Consider the following 15,299-nt stretch of genomic DNA (forward strand, 5'->3'; position numbering starts at 1 on the left):
CAGCACTCATGCAGCCCCAGACCATGACACTCCCACCACCATGCTTATATATATATTATTATAATAATTATTATTATTATTATCCTCATTAATACTGTTAACATTATTTTCTTTTTTGCCCAGACTTGCACTTTAAAGCCTGATTTAGCACAGCACCTTTAGGTATTTGGATTGGATGCCAATCACAATCTTCCTAGAATTCATTCTTTAATGAAGTCTATACATTTTTCTATTGATTAAAAACATTCTTTCACACGATTTTATTGAAGGCTCTAATTGTCCTTGAGTCAGAGATATTTTACTGTTCACAACCATAAAACTCTCCTCTCAGCAAGGTAATTGCACCATTGTGAGGTAAGGTTATATAGAAAATGGAAGTAAAAACATATGCTGATGTGGTTCACAAAAGAAAAAAGCTAAGGAAGATATTTGCAACCTTCTAAAGGTCATAATGAAAAATATCAACAGCCAGATTCGGCCTTAACTCATCAACTGAAATCCGCAGCTTCTGTCTGCGAGGACTACTATACAGAATGGATTCACAGTCTAGTGAATGCAACCAATCAACAGCGAGCTGTAATTTTTCTGATTATTAGACCAATAAAAGGGTATATCTGATTGGCTAATGATCTTTCCAGTACTCATAAACATGAAATAGCCATCAACCACACCCATCAATTTGGGCTAAACTGTGCAGTGATGTTCAGATTTCCGTAGCAATTTGTTATTGAGGGAATTCTTTATTTTTTCAGATAAGTTTCACTATTTCCCCTGTAATTGGCTAACAGAGATGTCGAACATATATAAATATACATATTCGGCAATTTCATTATTTTAAAGTTTATAAAATGATAGGATAAAAAAAAAAGTTGCCATCTCCCTCCATCTTAGCCCAATTGCAAGACATTCGACTGATTAATTGTGAAATAATAATAATAGCATTTGTATAGACCTTTTCTCCTGGGGACAGAGTACAGTACATGGTAAAATTCAGTATCCTTAATCAATATGATTAAATGCAGTGTCTTTAGAGACTCCCATAGGATTATATAAATGAGTGTGTTTGAAGACTTTTTTTTTTTTAAGTGTAACTCCACTTTTCTTGAGAAAACAATCCTTCCCTGATCGGGTATAGACAGTGTAGGAACTTTAGAAAATTCCACTGTAGTGTCCTGACTTCTGTGATGGGTTCATGTGTTTAGACTGTGTTTGGTTACCATCATTTTTGTCTTTGTGCAGTCACTAAATATTTTGTGAGCATACCTCTTAATTTTCAAAAAAGAGCAAGAGGGGCACCTTTTTTGCCCAAAGTATGTAGACAAAGGACACACCCAGAGCTATGTCCCCCCCCCCCTCCCTCCGAGGCCAACTGAGATGGCCTCCTCAGACAACACTCATAGAGGCCCAGTGGTGGGGGCACCATATGAGACACTTTGTCCTCACTGCATGTTTACCCATTTATATGTTTAGCCCTCAGGCTGCACAATCATGTTGTGTGGCCCAGCCACCAGCATCTTAGCAACCAATGACACTGTGCAGCCCAGCCACCGGGGTCCTAACAATGAATGATTGTGCGGTCTAGGCCAAGATGCTGTATGGCCCAGGCCACCAGCATCCTAAGAACCAATGACCTGGGCCACCAGCAATTTAGGAACCATCAATGCTGTGTGGCCCAGCTACCAGCATTCAAGCAACCAACAATGTTGTTCAGCATGGGCTATCAGCGTTCTAGCAACCAATGATGCTGTGAACCTCAGCCACCAGTGTCCTAGCAACCAATAATGGTGAGTGGCCAAGCCACTAGTGTCCTCGCAATCAATAATACTGTGCTGCCCAGCCACCGGCATCCTGGAAAACAGAGACACTGTGCAGTCCAGCCACCAGGGTCATAACAATCCATTATGATGTGCAGTCTAGGTCACCAACATACTTGTAACCAATGACACTGTACGACCAGCATCCTAGCAACCAATCAACTGGACCCCCAGAAGCAGAGGATCTATCAAGGCTGTGTGGCCTAGCTACCAGTGTCCTAGCAACCAATGATGTTGTTCAGCCTGGGCCATCAGTGTTCTAGCAACCAATGATGGTGTGAGCCTCAGCCACCAGTGTCCTAGCAACCAATAATGGTGTGTGGCACAGCCACCAGCATCCTGGCGAACAATAACACTGTGCTTCCCAGCCACTGGCTTCTTGGCAAACAACGACACTGTGCGACCCAGGTCACTGGCATCCTAATGCCGCGTACACACGATCGGAATTTCCGACAACAAAACCGTGGATTTTTTTACGAAGGATGTTAGCTCAAACTTGTCTTGCATACACACGGTCACACAAATGTTGTTGGAAATTCGGAAGGTGAGAACGCAGTGACGTACAAGACGTACGACGAGCCGAGAAGAAGGAAGTTCAATAGCCAGTGTGGCTCCTTCTGCTTGATTCCGAGCATGCGTGAGCTTTTGTGCGATGGACTTGTGTACACACGATCGGACTTTCCGACAACAAGTGAAGTTGGCGGAAAATTTGAGAACCTACTCTAAAACATTTGTGTGCAGAAATTCCGACAGCAAGAGCATACACACGGTTGGACTTTCCGACAACAAGCTCACATCGAACATTTCCCGTTGGAAAGTCCTACCATGTGTGCGCGGCATAAGAACCAGTGACTGCAGGCTTTCTTTAAAAATGACTGCTCCGTTGGCATCCAGGCAAACCCCCTGCCATGAACCATAAAAAATTATTACCCCATAAATAATTGGTTAAACCCGCATATTCATTTTTCACCTCTTCTTTTCCTTTATACTGGCTTTTTAATGCAACAAATGTGTTGCCCAGTTGTTCCCCCCAAGGCCAAAGGTGGGCATTAGGATGAAAACAAATGATTGGCACAGCTCTGCCCATTATTCTGAAAAAAAGCAATAATCTTCTTATTTTTAGGATCTGTGATGGATTGAGATATCTGAATACTATGGACTGGTTCAGCGGAGAGCTTTTTGGATCCTGTTATCTCTTTCACCTTAACCCTCATGGTTATACTTTTTCAAAATAAAAAGTAGTATAAAAATGTTAGCAGTTATTTTTTTTATTTTTTTTTTATTTTTTGAGAACTGTACATTAGACACAAAAGAAGGAGAAAGGAGAGACAGAGTGATTTGGTCCCAAAAAGAGAAACAGTCCCTCCAAACAGGGAACAGTTGGGAGTTCAAGCGGACATTCCCAACATAAAAATCACTGTGCATCATTGATTACAATGATAGGGTTAGCCATGACTAAGCTCCGAGGGGGCGGAGTGAAACACATTGGGGGCGTGGCCTGATCAGAGTGCAGGCTGAGGTTACCATTCATCCCAGGGATGACATCGATGTGCGGCCATAGAGAGACCTTCTCCACCTTGTTTTAAAGCCTTGTTGTCCTAAAATAATGACTTGTATAGCAAATGTAAGTTTTTTTTTTTTTTATTATCATTAAAGTGTACTTACCCTTTAAGAGAAAATACAGCTTTGCTATAAAAAGTCTAATAATTACAGTTTTATATTTTTGAAGGTAACATTTACTCGTGGATTGCTACAGTATATACTCTTGTTTGGAAAATCTTGCAAAGTGTTATTGCTGGTTGTACAACTTTTCCAGAATGACTGACGTTCGTTGTGAGAGAACAGAATTACATGCCCCATCAACCTTCAATGTTCTAAGCCTGTTAGGGGCAGGCTTGTGAAGGCTGAACAATAATACTGCATAATGATGTTGAAAGTATTATTCTTATAGCCTGTTGTTGTATGTAACCTAACTAGAAATGAGAAATAGTTTACACATCCCTGCTCTTAAAGCTGGCAGTTTAGAACCTTTTAGTCAATGTACAGACTACCTACATGGCTATTTCCTTCTCTGATGACAAGCCCGTCTAGCATAGGCGGCGGGAGGGTATATCTCTTGGCAGTGGCGGCCCGTCCATACAGGGCGCAGGAGCGTCACCCCCCTAATCCATGCACCCGGCCCCTAATCTACATGCAGGGTGCCGGACGCATGGATATCAATGTTTTTTGTTTTTTTTTTCGAAGCGCATGATTAGAGCCGGATGCTCTAATTGGCTTCAAAAAGAGTGGTCTCACCCACCCACTTGTGTGACAATAGCAAAGTAATATTTCCTATTGTCTTCCTGATTCTCCTCCCGGCCAATCAGGAAGCGGGTCCTGAGACCCGATTGGCCAAGAAGAGAAGCACGGGCTTCCATTCTCCTTCCTCCCATCTGGCTTGGTGCTGCACGTCATCCAGGCGTGCCTGACACTTCGGCTCGGCTCCCCTGGTCTTCAGTCCCGCATCCCAGTTGGCTTCCCCTCATGATTGGCTTGACCGTTCTGGCAGACACACCGGACCCTTCATCTTGGTCCAGGGCGGTTACAGGTCTTCCCGCATTCCACGGCATCACATCTCCCCGAATACGGGGGTGTCCTTCACTGCAGGGGTAATTGCAGGGCTGGTGGGTGGAAGGACGAGCAAGTGACAGGGGGGTGGGCATCAATCAAAGCACACGCCACCCCCACCCCCCCTAGCGGTTGGCTGGTCCCACTACCAAAACTCCCAAAATGGAGCACAAGCCGCCACTGTCTCTTGGTATTACTGATAGACATAGGTGTGCACAGGGGGGTGCCAGGGCACACCCTACACACCTAACTAAATACTCTGTTTGGTGCTGACTCCCCCTACTGCCCGGGCTTCCCCCCCATGTTGCCCCCCCTTCCCCTGTAGTGCTGCTGGCCTCCCTTCTCTTCCCAAGGCTGCTGCGGGAGATGGAGAGCCAAGGAAAGGGCTAGTCAATGTTTCATTTACTGGCCCCTTCCTTTTCTAAATGAACGCACTAATTTACTGTGTTTATTCATAAATAGTAAACTAAATAGTAAACTGTGTCAGTTTGTGAATGAACAGGAAGCCGTTCAGCACAGAGCACTTCCCATACCTTCACTATACAGTGCAGCTGAGGCTGCAGAGAAAAGGCATGTGTGTTTGAGCTTTGGGTGCACACCCTAACGCAGGGGTAGGCAACCCCCGCCACTGGTGCCGCAAGTGGCACACAAAGCCTCTTTTGCTGGCACTCGACTCCCTCCCCATCAGCAGAGCAGCGCAGGGAAGTGTCAGGGAGACACTAATACATTCCAGTCTCAGAATTCCCCACACCACACCTGCACTGAGGGGGAGGCACTGTGCCCCCACACATTGGAAAAGATGGGAGACATTGTTTGGTTCTCTAACCTCGCTGTAGCTGCGATCGTCAGCTTTTGTGATGGGGAAGACATTGGGTGCAGTTCTGCTGGGGGGGGGGGGGGTGATCCCTGTTTCCAGGAAGAGGAGGACTGTCATTGGCCATTCCTGCTAGCCCCGCCCACCTGGAGGATAATGTCTCGCTTGGTTGCCACTACCAATCTCAGAAAGAAGGGATTTCACTGTGATTGAGAAAATCCCAATCGAGTGACAGTTTGTGGAATTACTGTTGAGCTTCTGGGAACTTTGTTGAAATAATTCCTGAACCTTTGCGTCACTTACTACTGAACCCCTCTGCACTCTGTGTCCCTTTAAACCAGAGCCAGTATTCAGCGCAATGAAAGTCACACCCAACTTTTGCTGCGGTGCAGAGCACCACACTTTTTCTCAGCTGCGGGGCCCAACTATGATCCTGCACACAGGCCCACTGCTTTCAGAAAATGCACCTGACCTGAGCCTATCCCTTCCAGATGCTTGTATGTGACATCACATACATTACATACATCCCATTCATCGCATACATCCCATACATCACATACATCCCATACATCACATACATCCCATACTTTACATACTTTACATACATCATATACATCACATACATCCCATACATCACATACATCCCATACTTTACATACATCATATACATCACATACATCACATACATCCCATACAAGCACGTGGGCTGGATGCGAGAGGTGAATCAGCAGGATGAGTGTACCAGGACAGGTAGATGTGTCTCATCTCTGCTTCCTTTAACCACTCTGCATATCACACATATCATTGATGAGAAGAGGGTACAGCGGTGAGGAAAATGAGCAGGAGGGGTTCAGAGGTGGGGCAGAAGAGCAGGGGGAGTTTAGCGTTGGGGCGAGATGAGAAGGGGGGGTTTAGTGTTGGGGCAGATAAACAGGGGGGTAGAGCAGTGGGGCAGATGTGAAAGGATGTGTATTGGTGGGGAAGATGATCAGGGAGTTACAGTGGTGGGGCAGGAGAGGAGGGGGTACAGAGGTGAGACAGATGTGCAGGAGGTACATTGGTGGGGCAGATGAGAAAGCGGGTTACAGTGGAGGGGAAGATGAGCAGATGGGTTCAGTGTTAGGACAGATGAGAATGTGATTCAGTAGTGAAACAGAAGAGCATGGGGAAATGGTGGTGGAGCAGATGTACAGGGAGGTACAGTGGTGGGCCAGATGAGAAAAGGGGGTACAATGATAGGGCAGATGAGCAGGGGGGTTACATTGGTGGGACAGAAGAGCAGGGGGACAGTGATTTGAGGTGTGAAGGTACAGGAACTGGGGTTGATCTGAGGCGTGAGAGTGCAGGATGTGAATTTCTCACTGCTAAAGTAGTTTACAGCATTTACTTTATAAAAAATCCTTTTCGTGATTGAGAGTGTGAAGTTGACATTTTTTTTGCTCAAAAGGATGCCTACCCCTGCCCTATGCTGGTAGGAGATGGATTTCACATAGGCAACAAACACAAGCTGCTTTTCTGCCACAAAACAGCATAGAAACTCTCCAGGAACAGGTGGTAGCCTAGGTATATTTAAAGTGAATGTAAACCCTCTCCTACATCCAGTGAAGTGAACAGCCTCAGATAATACACAGAGATGAAACAAATCTCCCTACATAAGTTTTACTTGTATATCTGCTGTCTTCCCTTTTCCACATTCTTTAAAAAGTGCAAATCGTGTTACAAATCTTGTTTCCTCATTCAACAGTGAGAGGGTTGTCTCTGCTTACACTGTGTGAGAGCTGATTGGAGGAAAGGGACACCCCCCCCCCCACCTCATAGGCATAGGAACGAAGGAATATGCAGAGCTGTGCTGTGAATAGACAAGCTCTCTGCTAATCTCCCTCTAAGTCCCCCCCCGACTCAAATTTTCAACTGCTGTTATCTTGTGTGTTGGAGAACTTGTCAGAAGTGACTCTGCTGATAACAGAGGAACGGAGCAGCAGAAAGACACTGCACTTTTGGAGCTTTGGAGAGAGATAAGTAAACACTACAGATATACAGTATGTGCCTAGGTCAGATTTCTTGAATGGAGTTTACAACCACTTTAACTTCCTTGTATTTACTCATTAATTTTCAAGTGTGGATGTTCATGCATGTCCGGGAATGGTGCTCCTCTTACTGAAATGGAAAAGAGTTTTCACAATGTTGGAGCCAAGGCTAGGAAGGTGGACGAGACAATTATGTTTACGGTAAAGCACAGGAAAAGGAGACCCGAGGGTAGGACAAGTATGTTGTATTTCAAGAGAGCCAATTTGACCAAACTGCGCTCCATACTTCATGACATTAAATGGAAAGATATTCTAGAAACAAAAAAACACAGGGGAAACGTAGGAGTGCTTTAGGAACATTTTAATTAATGGCCTTCACCAGTGTATTCCAACGGGCAACAATATATATCGTTTTATTATTTTTATTGCAAAAATACTGTATGTACAGTATATATATCTATGGATATAAGTATATAGATATAGATATAAATCTATTGACATATATAGATATATATTACTAATAATAATAATAATAATAAAAATAATAATAATAAAATAATAATATATATTTATATTTTTTAAATGAATTAATTAATTAATTAATTTTAACGAATATTTATTTTTATAATTATTATTACTATTATTTGACATGACATGTACAGTACATCTGTTACATGCTTGCTCTTTAAAGTTTGTATTGCTGTATTTGGATTATATATAGTTGACCAACTGTTTAACTTTAGCTGTAGTGGCCGGTTGTTGGATATTATCAGCCATTTTAGGCTAAATACGGATTACGAGCGACAGTTGGCAATATATAAGGGAATTGCACACAAAAAAAAAAATACAAAAAGAAAATAAACTCCACCCAAAAACACCAGCATAATCATAAATGAGTTCAGTTGGACAACCTTCTAAAACCCCGACCGATTTATCCATGAATGTAACAGAAGAACCCAAAGTCTTAAAACATGTTCAGTCTCCCTTTAAATACATCTTGCTATGCTCTCCGTTGTATCATCGAATGAACAGATTACCAGGAACTTGGCCGTTTATATAAACAAAATGGAAAAGTAAAAAAAAAAATAATAAAATAATAATAATAAATTGCAGAATTATGCAAAGTCCATCGCCCGGTCTCCAACCCCCGCCAAGCAATGAGCCTTCACCAACGTTGTTCTCGGCTGATGACGACTGATGTGCTCTGCACTTTCCCTTCGTATTACAAATCAATGCTGTGCGCTGCTATCTATGCTGCTAGGTTGTAAAAAGACGCCGGCGAATAATTTGCTGCCATTTATTTATTTATTTATTTCACATGACAACCGTGCTTAGTCTGAGCTTCACACCATGAAACATATCACACGCACAAAAATTCAATTGGACAACTTCAATGGAAATTGCAACAGTTCTTATTTTTTTTTTTTTTAGTGGATGTCGGGTTTACAAAAAAAAAAAAAAAAAATGGACACTTTGAGGGATACGCTCAGTCTGCATGCGAAAAAAAAAAATCCTTACATAACCGGTATCATGACTACCGAGGTCACTCTGTTTTCGACAGATTAATACACTGTGTGTTATTGTCCCTGACTTCAGTACTTGTCAGCTGCAAAGACTAGAATACACCGCTCGGCTCAACCAACTGTACACATACTGCAACCCTTTGCCTGATGGAGAACTGCATGATGAGACTTGTAGTTCCTCAAAAGGGGGAGGGTCGGTAAACATAGGCCTGTTATATACAGTGGGTTTTATAAGGAGGTGACAAGCAGGGTATGCAAGTGCTAGATAGATAGATAGATAATGGATCATGTAGATTGATAGATGATAGATCCCATAGATTGATAGATGATAGATCCTATAGATTGACAGATGATAGATATTGTAGATAGATAAACGAGAGATAGGTAGATAGATAGGTAGATAGATAGATAGATAGATAGATAGATAGATAGATAGATAGATAGATAGATAGATAGATAGATAGATAGCTGATGGGTCATGTAGATTGACAGATGATAGATCCTATAGATTGATTGATGATAGATACTGTAGATAGATAGATAAACAAGAGATGGGTAGGTAGATATCATATCCACCCTTTATGGGCCAGAAAGTCAAGTCCTCTCTCCTTGACCAAAAGGGTTAACAACCCAAACCCACTTCCCTAGTCACAAGGCCCAAAACACCAGGGCCAGTTAACGATCAGCTGCTGGTTCTCTTGGACACCCACCCTTACCCTACATCTGTAGGCACACCAACACCATAGCAAGCAAACAGCATTAAAAACCCCAGGTCTCCTAAAGCCCACCTAGACCACATGATCCGATCCACATGCCGATGACAGAAAGCCTCTTCAGATATCATCGGGAACCCTTAAAAATCACACCAGGGTATTGGCAAATGTTTCAATGATGATAGAGGGTTAAAAATCCAAGGAGCAGCAGAGATACAATAACCATTTAAGGAGCCTCCGGTATGCTGGAGATGAAGTAAAATGGCAAGGAACCCGCACATGACCATAAATTATGTCTAAGACGTACACGGGACAATGAAAAATTAGACTACTTGTCAACGTTAGGCTTAGGACAATCTGGTAGAGCCACAGCACACACAGATCCACACAGCAACACAGACAAGTCCAAGGAAGCAGAAATATATTGATATCCCAGCAGGCAATTTCCTTCCGAAATGCAAGCACTGTCCTGTTTTAACACCATGCAGTGGGTCTCTACCGAGTCTCAGTACACCCAAGCAGCCAGATAGAAACCCACAGGCTGGCCACGGATCTAAGCAATATTCTGAAAACGATTGCCGGTTGCCACCGCAACACAAGCAGAGCCACACACACGTGCTGAAAAGACGATTGCTCCTTTCCTACAAGGAACGATCTGTAGCTCGGTCATTGAGGTTGTCTTTAACGATGGGTAAACCCAATCCCACCAATCGGTTGAACTAGTTGGCGCCTCAACCGAAGCTGCCCACAGACACAAGACGGCAACAGGACGATCCACCCTATAGAGCGGCCACCACATGAGCATGCATGCCTGTTTCAGCCGAGTGGGCAAGTTAAATGCGCTGGCCTTATCTCAGACGGGGGGGGGGGACATTTACCGCCACCCGGGGAAATCTACTTGGGAGGTCAATATGGAAGATCCACCCCAATCCCAAAAAAACAAATACCATTGGGAATTGCCAAACATGGATATTTAAAAATCGTTTTGGGACCATCGACTCTTTTCCCCAAGGTCGGCCGGCCGGCCAGGGTTGGTGGAAACGGAATGAGTGGGGGGGGGGGGGGGGCTGTCGTCTAGCGGGGTCGCACGCTGCCGACTCGACGTATCGCCCCTCTCTCTCTCGTTACGACCGCAGTCGTCAGGATCAGATGACCGCCTTCTCGCGTCTGTGGGCACCTTCAGCTTTTTTTTTTTTTTTTCGCAAGCTTGCCCTTCCACATCTTGCGGCTTTGCATGGATTCACAGACGGAGACTGGGCTGCTACACCGTCAAGAGGATGAAAGCGACGGAAGCGACACTCTTTGCAGCAAGCACTTACCGTATTCGTGGGCTCTCACGCCGTGCTCTCCCGTTGAATCCAAAACTGGTTAAGTGAAGCCTCTCTCTCTCTCGTTCTCTCTCTCTCTCTGCAAAGACACACAGCGGCAATGTCCTGGTTTCCTTAAGATACAGTGTATCCCTCTTTGTAGACCAACCCAGAAGGATGGAGGAGGCTTGTTATCCACAGAGCTCCGTATCCTGCTTGATTTTCCTCTTCTTCCCGATACAAATGTCCATATCAGCTGAAGCACACACAGGTGACATGAATGGGAAAAGGGAACCAATCCTGCAATGCCTGCGAATGACAGGCACACATGCATTCAAAGGCAGGCAGTACCACTGGAGGAGGGAAGGGAGGGGAGAGGCTGGCTGATTCTCTCCATCCCTCAGCCATGCTCGGCTCTCCTCTCCAGAGCTGAAACCCACCCCACAGGTTGAGCGTTCCCGTCTCTGGCGTTCTCCCTTTACTATATTTACTGTATGCTACATACATGCTTAGAGAGAGGCTGGAGGTGCTCCAAGCCTGCCTGCCTCAACAAGTTTGTGCCACCAAAAAAAAAAAAAAGAAAAGCTTCTACAATGTCATTGTCTGCTTACAGGAAACCTCACAATTCCAATAGATCAAATAAAAGAAATACGCTTACCGAGCAAAAATCAACTTTGCGTGCATGACCGATTGACGCTGAACGTTCGCCGCAAACGTGGCCATTGTTTTTTTTTTTATATAATCGTATTTAATATGCAGATATCTATGGGAAAAAAAAAAAAAAAGAAAGGGAGTTAACCCTATAAAAGGGATCCACTTACCATGCAGAATGAACTTTGCATTCACGACTGATTGGCGCTGAACGCTCGCCGCCAACGTGGCCGTTGTTTTTTTAACTATATAATCGTATTTGGATATGCAGATATCTATGGGGGAAAAAAAGAAAGGAAGTTAACCCTATAAAAGGGATTCACTTACAATGCAGAATTAATTTTGCATTCACGACTGATTGGCGCTAAACGCTCGCTGCAAACGTGGCCATTGTTTTTTATTAGCTATTTTAACGTATTTGGCTTTGTAGATATCTACTACATTTTTGTTTAAAATGGGGAACAAAAATAAAGGGAGTTAACCCTATAAAAAGAATCCACTTACCGCTCAGAATGAACTTCGCATTCGCAACCGATTGACGCCGAACGCTCGCCGCAAAGATGTTGTTTTTTTTAAGCTTTTTGATCTACTTCATTTTTTTTTATAAATGGGGGGAAAAAAAGAAAAGGAGTTAACCCTATAAAAGGTATCCACTTACCATGAAGAATGAATTTCACATTCACGACTGATTGGCGCTGAATGCTCGCCGCCAACGTGGCCGTTGATTTTTTAACTATATAATCGTATTTGGATATGCAGGTATCTATGGGGAAAAAAAAAAAAGAAAGCGAGTTAACCCTACAAGAGGGATCCACTTACCCTGCAGAATGAACTTCGCATTAACGACTGATTGGCGCTAAACGCTAGCCGCAAATGTGGCCGTTGTTTTTTTAACTATATAATCGTATTTAATATGCAGATATCAATGGGAAACAAAAGTAAAAACAAAAGAAAGTGAGTTAACCCTATAAAAGAGATCTACTTACCATGCAGAATTAACATCGCATTCATGACTGATTGGCGCTGAATTCTCGCCGCAAAAGTGGCCGTGGTTGTTTTTGATTGTATTTGGGTATGCAAATGTCTACTTCATTTTTTTTTTTAACCTGGAAAAAAAAGAAAGGGCGTTAACCCTATAAAAGGGATCCACTTACCATGAGGAATGGACTTCACATTCACCACCAACTGACGCTGAACGCTCGCCGCAAACGTGGCCGTTGTTGTTTTTTAGTTATTTAAACATATTTGGATATGCAGATGTCTACCTCTTTTTTTTTTTTTTTAAATGGGAAAAAAAGGGAGTTAACCCTAAAAAAGGGATCCGCACATCCAACAGAATGATCTCTGCGTTTGCACGATTGAGGCTGGACGTTCGCCGCAAAGATGGCTGTTATATATTTTTTTTTAGCTATTTGATTGTATTTGGATATGCAGATGTCTACTTCATTTTTTAAAAAATGGGGGAAAAAAAGAAAGGGAGTTAACCCCGTAAAAGAGATCCATTTATGCGCAAAACTGAACTTTGCATGCATGACCGACTGACGCTGAACGTTCGCCGCAAATGTGGCCATTGTTTTTTTTTTTTGCTATTTGATTGTATTTTGGATATACAGCTGTCTACTTAATTTCTTTTAAAAAATGGGGCAAAAAACAAAGGAAGTCAACCCTATAATGGGGTTCCACCTATCACGCAGATTTAACTTCGCATTTACGACTGAATGATACTGACCGCTTGGCGCAAACGTGGCCATTGTTGTTTTTTTAGCGAATTTTATTTTATTTGGGTATGCAGTATGTCTACGTCATTTTTTTTTTTTAAATGGGGGAAACAAAGGGAGTAAACCCTATAAAGGGGATCTGCATAACGTAGAGAACGAACTTCGCATGCACGACCGATTGACGCTGAACGCTCACCGTAAATGTGGCCGTTGTTGTTTTTTTCAGCATTTTGATCATATGTGGTGGTACAGATATCTACTTTATTTTTAAAAAAATGGGGTAATAAAAAAAGGGGGTCAACCCTATAAAAGGGATCCATTTACCCTGCAAAATTAACTTTGCATGCATGACCAATTGTCGCTGGCCATTGTTGTTTTATTAGCTATGTGATTGTATTTGGGTATGCAGATGTCTATGTCATTATTTTTTTTTAATGGGGGGAAAAAGGGAGTTAACCCTATAAAAGGGATCCGTGGAATGAACTTTGCGTTCGCAACCGATTGAAGCTGAATGTTATCCGCAAGCATGGCCGTTGTTGTTTTTAGATGATTGATCTTATTTGGATATGAAGATGTCTACTTAATTATTATTTTTTTAAATGGGGAAAAAAAAGAAAGGGCGTTAACCCTATAATAAATATACATCTACGGCATCCTTCACCTGAGAACGCTTATCTGCACCACACTTAGCCTGCACCTGAGACCCCATTGAGACTGAACTCTGCAAGTCCTTCCTGGCCTGGCACCCTTGTCCTTTTTAGTGCCCTGCAACACCGTTTGACTGGCACCATACTACTCCCCTATCTGCAACCACAGGGACCCCCCCACTTTGGGTGTCATCCAAGCTGAAGTACTACATCCAACCATTCAGGAACCAGGCCCAGACGTCCTCTGCTATAGAGCCCCCCCCCAGCTTCCCGCCAGTCAACCACCGACGGACTTACCCAGACTGGAGCCTCTTCCAGGACCTTCCCACTCACCGGTGGCCCTTTTTTGACGCCCTCTGTTGGGGAATTCTTCCCTGGTGGCCGCGCATGGGGTGGGCACTTTGGCTTTGCGGGTTGTGGACCAGGAGCAGGACATACCGTTACCTCCAGTGGTGTTACGTTCCCCCCCCAGGACCTTCCCCCCTTTTAATATGAATGCAGCATTGACACATGCCCTTCAAGCAATACTATATGACATAGCTTTTGCTCGCTGATTCCAATCTGATACCCCTGAGGAAGAGTATATCTCGAAACGCGTCGGGTACTCCCCGCATATGTGTTCCATGTGTTTTGGAGTTCTATGATTGTGAATTATTCTTTGCATTTTGTATTGCTTTTTTCTTGTATGTATCACGCATGCTGCACATTTACCCCATGTACCATAGATCCATTTAAAGATCTATACTACCAATAAACACTTTATCATACAACTTTTTTGTATCTCCCACACTCTTTATGACCTGTGAGTAGGTGTCCCCTTTAAAGTCCCGTAAAAGGATCAATTTCCATGTAGTTAACCCTATAATAGGGATCCGTTTACTGCGCACAATGTACTATCTATCTATCTATCTATCTATCTATCTATCTATCTATCTATCTATCTATCTATCTATCTATCTATCTATTCTAAGGTCCTTGTTGTGGCACATTCGGTTACGGTGCTCCTCCATTGTCACCTGGCGACAGGCACCCCTGATGGAAGCTGCATGCACATTGGGCAGCCATGGTCCACGGTTGTCACTCTCAGGATGCCAGTCCAGGACACGTGCACATAGACAGGAAATGGTTGAAAGAGGCAGGAGGAGATCAGCAGCACTGAGATGGAAAAGGGACAAAGAAAGGAAAAAATGTTATTTTAGGTAAATAAAGAACAAAGTGATTGTTTGTGATACACTGGGGGTTATTTACTAAAGGAAAATCCACTTTGCACTGCAAGTGCACTTGGAAGTAAAGGCACTGTAGATCCGAGGGGGACATGCAAGGAAAATAGAAAACAGCATTTTAGCTTGCACATGATTGGATGATAAAATCAGCAGAGCATCCCCCTCATTTCAGATCCACCCCTTAGATTTAGAGCGACTGCACTTCCAAGTGCACCTGCAGTACAAAGTGGATTTTCCTTTTGTAAAAAACCCCAC

General features: G+C 43.4%; 1 protein-coding gene across 1 annotated transcript in view; it reads right to left on the reverse strand.

Moving 5' to 3' along the window:
• Positions 1-11,241, reverse strand: part of TENM4 (teneurin transmembrane protein 4) — a gene marked incomplete in the record, with an annotated part of 1,986,086 nt that extends 1,974,845 nt beyond the window's left edge. Inside the window, 1 exon segment of the mRNA XM_073612821.1 lies at positions 10,818-11,241.
• Between the last annotated feature and the right edge of the window lie 4,058 nt (positions 11,242-15,299).

The sequence above is a fragment of the Aquarana catesbeiana genome, linkage group LG02 (genome assembly GCF_042186555.1).
Source record: "Aquarana catesbeiana isolate 2022-GZ linkage group LG02, ASM4218655v1, whole genome shotgun sequence".
NCBI lineage: Eukaryota > Metazoa > Chordata > Amphibia > Anura > Ranidae > Aquarana > Aquarana catesbeiana.